Here is a 10,777-nt window from a genome sequence, read left to right on the forward strand (position 1 = left end):
CCCAAGGGAATACAATTATCCAAAGAAACAAACACCTCCATAAGTAACACACAATTTAGTTTAGGTATTATGATGAATATCAAACATATACCATTGGGGCGCTGTTTATCCCATTCCCATTGTGTTCTTCGATTCATCTCTCTCTCACTCACTAGCTCACACTCGTCCTCCTCACTGCAGCTTTCACTTATTCTCTCATTGGGGGATTGCAAAATTCAATGGAAAATATGAATATGGCGTTGGTTTCATCTTCTTCCTCACCCCCGAAGTTTTCTCTCTTAGGACACACTAATAATAATCCTATTTATACTCTGAAACCCCCACCAAAATCTTCACTTTTCCGATACCCAATATTGCCCCTCGTCGTTCCAGAGTCTCCTGCTCCGCCCACCCTACTCGTCCACGACGTCTCTCCCAAATTGGTATTTTCTTCTCTCTCTTTTGCTTCTTATTTTAAAAGCTTATAATTTTATCTTTTGTTGTTCTTGTTAATGCAGTTTTCGGAAAATCTGGAGACGAAAGGTTTGCCAGTATTTATTCTTCAAGTAATCAACAAACTTCTTCCGTTGGAGTCAACCCTTATCCAACTGTGCCACCGCCGTCCTCTCAAATGTGATTCAATCCATCGTTTTCCTTGTATTATCTTTGATTTCTAATGTCTGCTTTTCGAATATGGAGGAAAATGAACTAACTTTTTTGAACAGAACATTTGATGTTACTTTAACGCTGAATTAGAAATTAATAATCTATATTAGAACTAATGTTGCATTTCAGTCGTGTATCCAGTTTTTTTTTCTTCTTGATAACTTTGTAATGAGCAAAAAGCAAGCGCGGTGATCAAACAGAGCCATAATTTTCATTTATAATAAAACACTGTATTATTTTTCTTTTATATGAAACAACCTTATAGAATAGATATCAACTTTAATCTTTTACGCAATTTTTAATGAAATAATGGTAGTTTTTAATTGTTTACTTTTACTTTATTGCAGTTTTGGGTTAGTGAAAGATAAACTAGGGAGAAAGTAATGATTAGACGGATGTTCCAATTATATATTTTTCTGGTTTGCGTATGTTTTGTGAACATTTATGTATTTGTTTAGTTGTTTAGTTGTTTATATTCCCCAGAGGGTCGCCTCTTTTCTGGATTGGAGTAGGTGTTGGGCTCTCAGCACTTTTTACCTGGGTGAGAATACAAAGCTTCTATTTTCTCGTCTTTTTTAGTGATATTTATTTTATTCTATTAATCTGAATTGTTTCTTTTTCTGTATATATCTAATGAAGTAATTGAAATGACAGTAGCTTCGAGCTTAAAGGTGAGGGTTTCTTTCCTAGGAGGTATGGTTGTATTGTTTCACATGTAAGTTGTATGATTGAATCTTATGTAATAGTTTTGAAAGTAGAATTGGGTACTTCAATGAAGCAGTGAAAATCAGCAATGTTTAAAAATTTATTTAGTCTGCCTGGTTTGGATGCTCTCTACAAATTGAAAGCCTTGATTACTCTTCAATGAAGATTTTTCTTTTTGTGGGGATGGATATGCAGCAGTCCTGATTCGAACAAATTAATTGGTTATGTAATTGATTCTAATCACTGTACATTCGTTGAAATCCAATAACCAATGCTATGATAGATAGTGATGGTTGAAAACAAGATGTTTTGCATAGGGGCCCATAGTTTTCCTGCAAAATTGTATTTTGGATATTTGTAATCCCTGCCTGGGACCCATGGGGTGGGGCTCGGTGGTTCTTGTTGACAATAAAGTTTTTTTTAGTGAAATTTATAATCCAAGATGTAGAATCCACTCCAGTAAGTAAGAGCTAGTTGTATAATTTGGGCCTCCTAAATTTCCGTCATATCTCAGTTGAATGTGTTGGGAAGCTGACCACATGGTGGCAGTTTACCTTGACATAATTTTTACAATGGCATGACTCTGTGCCCTTCTGTGTTATGGCACCAGGACAAGTACTCGTACTAGATAAAAATGATATGATAGATTTTGTGCTACAGTAAGTTTCTTGGTTGTCATGCCCTGTCATGGTTTATTAGATATAACTTTCCCTCATAGCCTTTGAGTTGTTACTGAGTTGTGCCTTATTATATCTACATTTTTCATTGTACGATTAACTTCCATTATGTGCTTAAGATGATGCATATGGCTTAAACTTTGAGACTAGGGAGGTCGCTGAATAGCTCAGTTATTTCATTGATTTATGATATCCTTCTTTCCATTATTCAGAAATATGCAATGCAGCAAGCTTTCAAAACCATGATGGGCCAGATGAACACACAAAATAACCAATTTGGCAATGCTGCTTTTCCTTCTGGATCCCCATTTCCTTTCCCAACACCCCCCTCACAAGGGCCTGTCACATCCCCTTCTCCACCTCCTCCTCAAAACAGAGTTACAGTTGATGTACCTGCAACAAAAGTTGAGCCCCAGTGATTGATCCAGCAACCAAAGGAAAAGTGAAACAGAAACTGCAAAACCAAAGAAATATGGTAAAATAGAACTTTTACTGCTGCCATGTGATGTATAATGTGCAACTCTTCGTTTTTTGAGGTAAAATGGAACATTATATGGCTTTGATGCAAGTACATGAAACATTGGTAAAACTAACAAATCTCTTTTCTTTCTTTCCCTAGAATAATAGGTTTACTTAATATATGGAAGTATAAAACTGAGGTCTAGTATCAACGAAATTTTTTACTTCGAATGATGGTTTTAGATTCCATTAACAACTAAATTCATTCCAATTGCAGGTGTCGTTCTTAAGATTGTTTCTTTATGACTGATTCAAAGTTCCTTTTTTTTAGCTGATTCAAAGTTCTATTTGCAGCTTTTGTGGATGTTTCTCCAGAAGAAAGTGTGCCGAAGAGTGCTTTTGAAGATGTGGCAGAGCTAAGTTCATCGGACAATGCTCAGATTCACAAGGATGTAAGTTTTTTAAGCTTTTGCTTGGAGACCGGTTGAATGGATTAAGTTCTGTAATTTCAATGCGTCTACTTTGGAAAATTAAAATTTTGAATGATGTCTGAAGGTTTCTGATAATGGAGCTGCATCAAAGCAGGACACTGGTGCTTTTGGGGGTTATCAGTCAGCTGGTATGTAAAGAGCCAGTTGTAACTGACATTAATGATTACTTGAAATGAATGTGTGGTGCATTTGGTCAGTATTCGCTGTAATTACTGTCTGAAGAAAAGGATAAGAAATCATTAGGAGTTTTGTGTTAACTGCAAACACTTTTGTTTTCCCATTGGTTTAAAATTTTACTAGACTACGGGAGGTAATAACTTAATGTGTAAAACCTAAAGAAAAAGAATTTGTTTTTGCAACATGTTAGAGACCAATAAATCTTATGACAATGAGGGATTTAATAAATTGAATTTTGCTACCTATGTTAAAATAAAGGAACATTAATAGGAGTCACTAAGCAGCGTAAGAATAAGGAAGTGTTTAAAATTATTTAATTTTTCATGTCAATATGCATATAATTTTCGTAGTAATTAATGCTATTTAATTCAATATTAGCGCTTTTAAAGACATTTGCTGATGCATTTATGACATAGCTAAATGGTGATTAAATGGATGGTTCTATTACCTCATTGATACAGATGCATTTCTGCTGCTCTCTTATGTGGCACTTTGCTTGCTTTATGATTGAGTTGTACATTGTGCCTCTTTTCCAATAGTATACTTGTACCCTTGCATAGCCAACAATTTAATGATGCATGTACGCATTTGGGCACGCTTTTAGTTTCTTTGTTCTCTCTGTAACATTTATTAAAGCATTCTGTTACATTTGCAGGTAAAGCAGGTCCTGGCTTATCTGTGGATGCTTTGGAGAAAATGATGGATGATCCAACAGTGCAGAAGATGGTTTATCCGTAATAAAAATCCTTTTCCTCAATCATTTTATTTTTCGTATTTTCTTATTGATGTACCTGAGGTGTAGTGTAAGTTTATGCTTTTCTTAATGCTCATTCTTTCATTCCTTTTCTTTGGATTAATTACAGAAGTTAAAAAAAAACTTGGTCAATGTTATATCTTTCCAATATAAAATTTTTAGACTTGGTATCTCAAATGTTGTGATGAATGAACATGGAGCTAAATTACAGCTTTAAATTGTCAGTCTTTTAAAGGTAGTTGACTTTCATTAACATTTTGAGTACTTGGACTGACCTTGATAAGATATAGTAATAAATCTACTGAAAAATCTCTCAAAAGCTCCTAAGATCTACAACGTAGCTTCCTTGATTGGTTTTCATGTCTGGAAGTCATTTGTCACTCTAATCATGGAGAAAATGTAACCCCAAGTATTAGAAATTGGACCATCTAATGATCAACTGTAGTGGTAGAAGCCTGCTGTCTGGTTGTTTTTCAAGGTTGACATAACTATGAAGAGAGGGAAAGGATGGGGGGTTGTATAGATGGAAAATGATATGTTCCACTTTACTACTGCACCTCTAAAATATAATTCCTCCAATTAAAATCTTTCTATGTGTTTTAAAAATTCTTTTACGCATAGACTTCATCCTGATGCTCAAGTAGTTCTATTTCTAACTGAGTTAACCTATTTTTTGCTCAAAAGAAATTTAATCTTTTATTTATTCATACAGGTATTTGCCTGAGGAAATGAGGAACCCTGAGACATTTAAATGTAAGTACATGCTTAACCACTTTCCTTCTTCATTTCACTGTTTTTTTTTCTTCTGGATGAGGAGGATGGGTGGGTAGGTGGGAACAGAGGACAGGTTTGTGGTCTGTCTCTTGTCTGGTTAATTTGATATCAGGCTTTCCAGCTTTTGCAAAACCATATTTTTTTTAAACCAAGGAATTTGGTGCCAGTATACTTGTTATGCCTAGAGTCGGTTCTAAATAAGTTCCCCAGGTTTCTGAATCCTGGAATACTTGTTTTATTTCGCTGAATAAAGAGTTATTTGTTTTCTATAAAAAGTGATTCCTTCATTTGGTATATAAGCTTGCTTAAATTTTATGGATGGTTTTTAATATATCAATTGTCTTTCTTTTCAACATATTTGTTACAGGGATGCTACAAAATCCTCAATATCGTCAACAACTGCAAGACATGCTGTAAGCTTTTTCTGACTTATGCATTTGATTATTTTTGAGCCTGTGTCTTTCTCTTGATTTAGAGTTTTAAGCATTGCCTCCAAAAAATTTACATGTTTGCTTCGCATTCTTGTTCTTTTTCAGTTATAATATTTTATGCAATATTTATTGTTGCATGATTCCTGGTCTTGATTTTAAAAATTATAATTTGGATAGGTAGAGCTGGAATGATACTGTTTTGGTACAATTTTAAAATGTTATGGAGTTCTCAATTATTTCCTAAATGTCTATAATGTGCTTGAAGAGTAAGAACTAGGAATGATAATTAGCACGATACCATAGTGAAAATTGGCTTTCCGGCTACCTTGTAATACATTCACGGATGTCTTTCTCAGTCCTTTATTGCTATTTTTATGTTGTCACATCTCATATTTTATCATTTTTTGCATCCAAAGTTTTTAGTTTTATGCTTGTCTAATTTTTATTGATTTTCATCAACTTTCAATTGATCATGAAAACATAATCTTTTGGGGTTCATTGATGCTAAAAAAGTTATCTATATTATACATAACGAGAATCATAATACACTGCTGAAATGGGTCATTATCTGTGTACATTTTTCCCTTCCATTCTGCTTGAGTTTCTTGCAGTTGATGTTTAAAGATATGTGTTGTGATTTTAGATGAAACTTATTAACTTTATGTGAATTGATGATGTTCTCTCTTTATTTTCTCCTATTACATGCTCCTATTACATGTGTTAAGGTTACTATTAATTTTCTTGTTATTTAGAAATGGATGAGTTTATGGTCAATTCACATACTTATATGTACGCCTTGATAATTCTTTTCAGAAATAATATGGGTGGAATTTCTGAATGGGACAATAGGATGATGGATTCCTTGAAAAATTTTGATCTCAACAGTCCCGAGGTAAAGCAGCAATTTGGTAAGTCCAAACCTTTTATTGAGGTGTTCAAATGCTTGGGATAAGATATCAATTGCTTATATATTATAACTATTTTTTACCCTTTATATGTGATATACATAGTTATTAGATGGTCAAATTCTCTCATGGTTGAATATAGTTTATTACCTATAGGGTTTTATTATCTTCCTTTCCCATTTGCAGACCAGATTGGACTTACACCTGAAGAAGTGATATCCAAAATAATGGCCAATCCTGAAGTTGCCATGGCATTCCAAAACCCTAGAGTTCAAGCAGCTATCATGGATGTATGTTCTATCTGGTTTATTATGAACTGTAACTTTGTCTCTCGATGTCATTCATGAAAACCAAATAATATATAATGCTATTTTCTATTTGCTGGTTTTGCAGTGTTCACAAAACCACTGAGCATTGCAAAATACCAAAATGACAAGGAGGTAATCTAGGCCTTCCGTCCACATTTTATGTTTAATAGTTAAAGTTTTATTCATTGGCTAATTGATAATCACTATGTCTGCCCTTTTAAGCAACATTTTTCTTCCCTAATGATTGTATGTTGTCAATGTTATAAGTTCCAATTTATTTGAGCCGATTGAAAATTGCCCTTCTTTTGTTCAAAGATTAGGTTGCTTTTGCTCCGATGTGTGAAGACATACGTGCTTACTTTACATGCAAATGTATTGCTTTTACTGTTTCAGTGAGGGCTGCAAAAATACTTGTTAAGAGAGTCCATCTTTGCTTCTACTTCCTGGCTCTTGATCATAGCTGATATGAATTTTAAAGTTGATTCCTTGATACAATGTATTTGTTGATTCGTTTTATAATTTTATAATTTGTTTCTGCATTTCAGGTTATGGATGTATTCAACAAAATATCAGAACTCTTCCCCGGAGTGACTGGATCACCTTGATTTGGTTGTTCACTGAAGTTAACTGTTTTCAGAGCATAATGTTGTCGTTTTATGTTCAGATGGTTGAGGTGATCGGTTATTGGAGTATGGTAATCCAAGACCGAGCACAGATCTTATATCAATTGTTCAGAGTTTGGTTTTTTAGTTGTAGAATGAACGATGCCCAATGGGCCATATTCCAAATGTTCACATTTTACTGTAATCTAAGAGGCTTCATTAGCTGTAATTGGAGTCGAATGCTTATTTTCACAACTGGGTTATACAGAAAATATATACTCAATCAAACACATAAAAGGGAAAAGAAGGATTCATTCAATACGAGATACGATACGATTGTAAAACTGAAAAGATTTTAACAAATAAAATGTAGACATCAGTGATTCATTCGTAGCACATTTATCTCATTGCCAGAGCTGTAGGTGTGAGTTTGCATTAGTAAGATCTCATAATCAGATGTCAAAGAAGCAAATGAAATAATAAGTTTTTCATTAAGAAAAAAACAACTGTCTGACCTTGCATAACTTCCGCATTAGATTTACTCGACAGCTTTGGTTAAAAAATGAATTGGGAATAATTCAAGCATTACATGAATTCGTCACTTGCCTGCAACTGGTTAAAACTATGAGCAGAATCTACAGCGTATATTCCTTTCTTTTTAATACTGCTTAGTTTTTAGCTGCATCATCTCCATCTGTGTTTTCCAATGGCTTCAGATTCATCATGAACCTCCAGCTATCCTCTATTTCCCATTGTTTCTTTAGTTCGTGGATCGCTTTCGATGCTGCAGCAGCAATAGCAGGTTGTTATCTTCTGCCAGCCTCTACACAGACGAGTTCAAACAATAAATATCAATCATTGTTTGTACGGGGTTAAAAATAGGCAAAAGTACCTGTAATGCGCCCATGCGTTTCCGAGAGTCCACATGGATGGAGCTGTGGCCAGTGCATTAGCCAATGCTTGTCTGCATCACGGAAAACAGAAACCAAACACTTTATCTATATGAAGGTGATGTTATCCATGGCAAGCTCCACATAGCATACCTTGTACTGACATCAGGAGAACTCGAACACTCTGCCAGCAGTGAAACACTGCTCTTACCATCCATTGCATCGAGATCTATAAGTGTTGTTATTAACAACTCGAGCTGCTCCAGAAAAGAAAGGCAAAGTAAATAAGCAAAAAAATAAAGCTTTCTTAAATCAAATGTTCCGTCAATCGAGGAATACAAATACTCAGTTTGGACCTCTTCAGGATCTGTATAGTCAATTCCGTCAGCTTCAGAAAGTGCAGATGCTATACTCCAGTAAGCCTCCTGAATGTCAACATAAATGGTTTTGATGTTATGCCTCTTGATGCAACTGGTAAAGGAAACAGTAGGATAAGTGCAACCACAAAGGACCTGAATAGCACTAATGCGATCAATAGACACTTCACCGTTAAAGAAATCAAGAGTCTTCCCGTTTTTCTCAAACATTAAGTCATTGGCTGATAGTGAACTTTCCCATCGCAGTGGCCTGGATAAGACATAGATACACGTGCAAACAAAAGGGTCAAACTTTAAGGCTTCATCAACAGTTGAGGGGAAAATGGAGAAGCCAAAAGTTAGCGGAAACTTGTCAATATGAAACTTACAATTTGTACACCCTGCTCACCATCATGTCATGGACATTTTTCATAAACTGCACAACTCACAAAATCAAAAGAACATAAATGCTCCATGGACGCATAGAAATGTAGAATTGATTACCCTCTTTGTCGCAAATATGGGATTTGTTTTTCAAAAAAAAGAGCCGAGTGCATTTTATTCAACACCATAAATTACATCTATACACTACGATTCAGATAAAATATTATAAGATCCAACAAAATAATCACATTATATTAAAAAAACAAATAGTTGTCCCTTACCTCCAAAGCCATTAGGGCATCCTCCATCGCACGCGCTTAGCACGGAAGTCAACACGGCGCAGATCAGCCTGGAAGACAGCACCTCACATATTTTATTACTCATAACCAGTAGACTACATTCTCAAGACACGTTCAAAAACTTTTGCAATTATTTAATGTTTTCCTTCCTGAGAAAACCATACATTTAGTTCTTCAACCTTCCGGTACCGAGTATAAGCAACTAATAAGCTAACAGTAAGGAAAGATATTAAAGAATTAGAAAAATGCATGACATAAGTACCTCCAACGCACCATCACTCCAATGTTTATTGGCTGCAGTTTTAAGTCTAGATTGTGCCTTGTCTTTAAGATCTGAAAAGATACAAGGCTCTTTACGACATAAAATCCATGATAACTTCCAAGAAAAGAACCACTAACTAAACACATACAGTGGCAATATGATGAAGACGCTCAGCCTTTTTCTTCACCCCTTGGTCGATCTTTTCTGTATCTTCTCTTGCTCTAGCTGCATGGCATAAATTCAAAACAAAACGTCATGTGGACAATGTTGGAAACATCACAGTATCTTTGGGCACATCACAAATATGAAACAAGTTCGAATCAGTCAAAATATTACAAACTAAATCCATTTCACACACTACTTCTTAGAAGTGTTGTTTCCATAGTAAAAGATATCGAGAACTCTTTTAAATAATTTATGAACTACAGCATTAAGCTTACCATCAAGTTTAAGAAACCCTGACCCCAAGATTAGCAACATCCTGACGAGCACGGCATCCAACCTCATTATTCCACTGAGGAAACAGGAAAATAGAAAAACAGTAAGCTAGACTATAACCAACATAATAAATAAGGGCATGTGAAACATGAAATGACATTCGAGAAGATGTGAACGACCAATAATTTCAACCAACTAAATAGAGCCGTTACAATTTTCATGGACCAAATGTTAGTTCAGGATAATCGATTCCAATTTCCTTCAATTATGATAGTTAAGTTCAGGGGTTTTGCAAAGTTGGCATTTGCACTGAAATAAAAAATTAGTAAACTTATGTTAAGAATACAGAACATGTCAACATGAAAGTAATACTGAACACGAGAATTATACGACCTGATTATCATGGCAAGCTATTTTGACAGATATACGGCATTGCTGAATATTACCGAGAAGTAGAACAATGTCATTACGGGCCCTTTCATTTACAAACTTTGCATCATTGCATGCAAATCTACAAGCGTCAGCCAAGCCTTGACTTGAGTGTATTTTTCTCTCATTCATGCCTGAATGACCAACTTCATCTTCTGCAATCTGTGCACTGACCCGCAACAGTATGCATACATTAAGTTCAAATAGGCCCATATCAAGAAGCACGGAAACGATATATTACTAGCTTAATTCATTTAGTGCTTAATTTATACCTGATAATGCAAACCACTGAAAAAACAAACAAAACTCATAAAAGAGTAGGATGAAACAGAACTTGAGGATAAAGAAAAGGTACAGTACGTGGATATGAGGTGGCTAGAGATAAAAGACTAGTTACAGAGAAAAAGAAGAATCCCAAACAAACACATTATTGCAAAAATATTCCTAATAAGTGAGAACATGAAGTATGAAAATGAAGTATGTTAAGGACATCATAAAAAACTCAAAAAATGCATCACTAACGAGACATTACTCAAATAATGTTCAAGCATTGAAAATTGCGGTGTAAAGCAACAAAAATAATAATGTTACCTAGATTCATCAGGGCAATCAGTAAAAGGTTTAACAGACTCCTTGCTTCAGAATTCTTAGTTCTCGAAGATAGCATATCATGGAAGACCATCGTGTGACAGCAAAACCACCTTGTTTTTCATATATGCTTCCCAAATGTTCATTCGCAAAACTCAACTCCGCCAACAAAAGTGGTGCATTTCTCAGTCTTCGACGCTCCA

General features: G+C 35.0%; 2 pseudogenes; one reads left to right on the forward strand and one right to left on the reverse strand.

Moving 5' to 3' along the window:
- Positions 1-49: 49 nt before the first annotated feature.
- Positions 50-7,220, forward strand: LOC120113949 (annotated as a pseudogene).
- A 222-nt stretch (positions 7,221-7,442) lies between these two features.
- Positions 7,443-10,758, reverse strand: LOC120113950 (annotated as a pseudogene).
- Positions 10,759-10,777: the final 19 nt, after the last annotated feature.

The sequence above is a fragment of the Hibiscus syriacus genome, unplaced genomic scaffold (genome assembly GCF_006381635.1).
Source record: "Hibiscus syriacus cultivar Baekdansim isolate YM2019G1 unplaced genomic scaffold, ASM638163v2 tig00110213_pilon, whole genome shotgun sequence".
Taxonomy (NCBI): domain Eukaryota; kingdom Viridiplantae; phylum Streptophyta; class Magnoliopsida; order Malvales; family Malvaceae; genus Hibiscus; species Hibiscus syriacus.